We start from the raw sequence: 4,455 nt of genomic DNA on the forward strand, positions 1-4,455 counted from the left end.
GGCCGGGGCAGGCCGCGGGGCGGCGACGCCGCATTGACTCTGCGGGCGGAGGGCAGACGGCCGGGCCGGGGCGCGGGGCCGGAGGGGCCGCGGCAGCGACGGGACGGAAGCGGCTGCGGATGTAAACACGGAGCGGGCGGGGCGGCAGGAGAGGCTCCGCCGCCGCGAGAGGAAGTGAGTCGAAGCGCAGCGCCCCCCGCGGCTCGGAGGATCAACCGCCGACCTGCAGCTGCAGGTCCGAAGAGGAACGCGGGGACTGCGCGTGGAACGGGAGCCAGAGCAGGGGCTGCGCTCGGGTCAGAACGGGCAGGGGACGGGGGACGGGCCGGCTGTGCTGCTGGCAGAGTCGAGGGACCTCGCTCCAAGAGACGAAGTCTGGGGAAGACGAACAAGACAGAGAAGCAGAGGCCACTCGGGTCAGTGGTCAGACACCACAGAGGTGCGTTTTATTGCAAAGAAACCAAAACCACGGCCTCGGCGCTTGCAGGGCCAGACACGAGTGTTTGTATTGCCCAAGGAGTGGCCAGGGCTGGCGGCCAGCCGGGGGTCCAGCAGGAAGGAGGGCTGCGAGAAGGTGGCCGGGCTGGGCTCACAGAAAGCCTGCCAGCAGGGCAAAGCGCTGAGCTGCTCCTCGGCCCCTGCAGAGAACTGGCAACAGAGGAGCTGCAGAACGCACCAGCCATGGTGGGATGCTGCTGCGCTGCTTCAAGGTCATGGAGCCATCATCCATGCATTGCTGTTGCCTCTATTTCACACTGCACACTGCCAGGTGACAGGTAGAATGCTGGCAGCCTGCATTACAGATAGCACAGCTCAGCAATTAGCAGGCAGCTCTCTCTCCACCTGCCACACCACGAGGCAGGCTGCAGGAGTCAAAGACTCAGCACGTGTGTTTCTACGCCCTTCTTTACAGACCCCATTCAGGACATCTCAGCAAGATCTGGAAGCAATCTGAAGCAGGGCCATCTCTGCCCCACCTGGCTACTGTCCCACAGAGGTGGAGTCGTTCTGCCCATGTCCACGCATCCAGCCGACACCAGCACTGCAGCTCTGGGGCACAGAGTCACTCATGCCAGCACCCACTGAGTTCTGACAAACCACATTTGTTTCCAGGCAGAGCCTCCAACTTCTGGCCATAGTCCCGGAGGAGAAGGGGGGCAGAAGGAGCCATGAGGCTGGGATTGCTGTCCAGGGCCCCTACTGGTGACACAGGAGAACGTCCCATCTCATCACTTTGCAGACAACGACATCCTTGCACAAATCATCCCATCCGTGCTCAGTGTCATGGCAGCCCCTGTGAGTAAAGCAGGTGACTGTTCTAGGCAAGTCGCAGGAAACAAATATCCGCAGATAAAGAGAAGGGAAGAAAGTCCTTTTTTAATTTTTTGTTTCCGACTCTTCAGCAGCCACCAGGTGTCAGTGCGATCAAACGTTTGGCAGATGGGACCACAGCAAAGTCCTGGAAGGTGGAAAACACTTTTCCTGGAATTACTCTGTCTTCTGTCTGCTCTGGAGCCTGGTGCACCCCTCTGAGAAGACCGGCTTTGACAGTCTTTGTTAAAAACAAGTTTAACTACATTAAATTGATAGAAAAGTTTCCCATAACAACTGATAAACTTTCTCTTCCTTTTTAAGTCCTCCCTGTAGAGACCTGGACCCAAGCTCTGAACAACAAAGTGAAACGGGCTACAGGTAGCCTTTTTCCAGCACTTCCCAGCCTGCATGTGCCAGGAAGTGACCCATCTGCAGGGCTTGCAGGAGAGGACAACAGTGCAATTGACTTAACAAATCGGCCTAGTGCAAAAAATGATACAGAGGGAAAAAAAAAACAAGTGGAAAAGGAATAAAAAGATCACCAGACTACAATGAAATGCTATTAGCCAGTAGATTTCTGGAGATAAACTGAGATCATATAGCCAAGTGCACCCTGCCAGGGACATCAGAATATTGTTCTGGCCTTTGTGATAGCCACCCTCAGGCATTCTTAAGAAACCCTGGAGCACTCCAGATTCAGAGGAATCCACTACAGGCTCTAAAATACAGTCAGGCTGTAAAAACCCAGGGCAGCAAACCAGGAGGATTTGCTAGGTTATTAATAAGCCTCAGTATCCTCCTTGCTTTCTTTAGAATTTGAAGACTTAGACCAGATCAGGAGGTGCTGAGTCCAGCAAGAAGCTCACTTTATCAGCACCTGGTTGTTTTTCTTAATAGCACAGAGAGAAAAGGAGGCAGCAAAGCAGCTCCTAGCAATGAAGTGCACCAACAAAGTCTTTTGTGTGTGAACTAATCCACATCTGACTGGTGGCTGTACCTTCATAACAGCCACTGGGTTAAAAAAACAAACAAACAAAAAAAACATATTTAGTGAAGATTACTGGATTTAGAAACATTTACACAGTGAAATTCCCTAAAGGCCACAGCCATGCCAGGCCCTGTTATACTAAGTGCTATACAAACTCAAATTTAAACTCCATGCTTTAAATTTACTCACCATATTATATGAACAACTCGCATTTAATCCCGTGAAGCCCAAAATGCCATCAACACAGCCAATGAACTTGTGCAGTTTCACTGCACGAACCCACCAAATTCAGCAGGAGTCGTCAGTGAGGGATGGTCAGCAAAGGGCCACACGTGGCCATCCCTGTGCACTCACTGCTCCCCCACACCAGCCACCCATTGTCAACTGCTAGGGCAGGAGAGGGAACTCCTCTGGGTATCTCTGCAGCTCTGCCAACAAGATACAAAAGGAGCTGGTGGTCACCATCTCTTACACAACACAAGGGAAAAGTACAGAGGCGGAATAAACACTGAAAATTGGAATCTGGATAGGAAACCAAAGGCCGTGACTTTTCTTGAATGGTCCTACATCAAGGTGATCTGTGATTCAGTTTGTATGCAAAGCGCTATGCAAAATGAAACAGACTCTTTTGTACCTTGACTTTAGGGACTTACATCAGGGATGGATATGCTAAAAATACCTATACATACAGAGATAGATTTACAGACTGCATATCTGGAATCTTTCTGTAAAAGGCCTCCTTAAAGACCAAACGTGAGCTGCAAGGAAGCAGATCACCATAATGGACAGGAATAGCTTTGCCACTGACCTAAGCAAGTCCCTCAATCCCTGCCAATAGAAGAAACAAATGTTCTGGGATTCCAGGCTTGAAAGTAGTTCCAAGTCTTGATTTAGACAGAGCTCAAAGAACAATTATGCACATTCACGTGCCTTTTATCACACATCTTCAGGGAGCTGGGGCCTCAAAATTGCCTGAGGCATGCCTGAAAAACATTCACTGGGGAGCTCTTAGATCTGCTTCTCATCTAAACAGGCTTTTACACTTGTTTGAATGCAGCAATTTTGAAGAGTTACCCTGATTTACACCAGTATGACATTAAACACTTCACACTTCAAGGCAGGATCCTGGAAAGGAAACAAAAGGGCCAGAAATTTATCAGTTTGAGTTTTCACTTTTCTCTCTGTTAAAAGCCTCCCATAGCCCTTATGCTTACCTCAAAAAGATTAACTGAAACCAAATTATCCTGGAAAATGGAATGGGAGTAGAAGAGTGCTGCCAATCTAAGACTGAGATGAGGGATACTTTGCTGCTAATTTCATTGCTGTTAGGTGAAAGAGGCAGGTAAAGGTCCTTTTTGAGCAACTCTCCAAACTAGCAAACTTCCAGCTGAGATGATGCACCATGGCACCAAATTCTCTGCAATCAGCCAAACAAGGGTAAAGTGCTCAGACTTTGCAAGCTCAGCTTGGAGCTGTGGAAGTGAAAAAGGAATGTGGGCTGTTTAAGGGTGTGAGGTTGAAGAGGAAAAATAAAAGAGATGACACTGAGATGTTCTTCCCAGACATAAACATCTGAATCCTAGACTGCTACAAAAACCTCTTTTCATGGAGTGGAATGCAAACTCAGCCCAAGATATCAACAGAGTTGTGACTCCCTCCATCCAGAACAGCCTATACGTTTTACAGCACCTACAGGGTGCTAGGAATGCAACCTAGAGATAAAAATCCAGGTGTATCAAGGTCAGGATCTGGCTGACATAATTTCAGCTGGACTCTCAAAGTGTATTAATTCCCCAAAGCTGAATTCTCAGTGCTAGACCTAGCCTCAACTCCTTTTTTTCAAGCCCAGTCACTCTCAGCCACTACCAGAGAGCTACAGTAAGTGCATTTAAAGGTGATGAAAGCATTGGTGCTACTGATAGGAACACACACACAGAGACCTACCCACCCACCCATCCCCGCTTCCCTCTGTTCAGTGATCCTCCTGGCTCCAAACAGATTCAGGCTCAGGACTTCCATCGGGAAAACTCGCCCAAAAAATTTGACCCATCCCGAGCCTTTCAGTTGTTCCTGATAAGCCACTTGATCCCACGGTCCATCAGTCAAGATAGGAGACAATTATATTTCAGGGGGCTGTTCCCTCTCTTCTTTTT

Source organism: Tetrao urogallus (genome assembly GCF_951394365.1).
Source record: "Tetrao urogallus genome assembly, chromosome: 10".
Lineage (NCBI taxonomy): Eukaryota > Metazoa > Chordata > Aves > Galliformes > Phasianidae > Tetrao > Tetrao urogallus.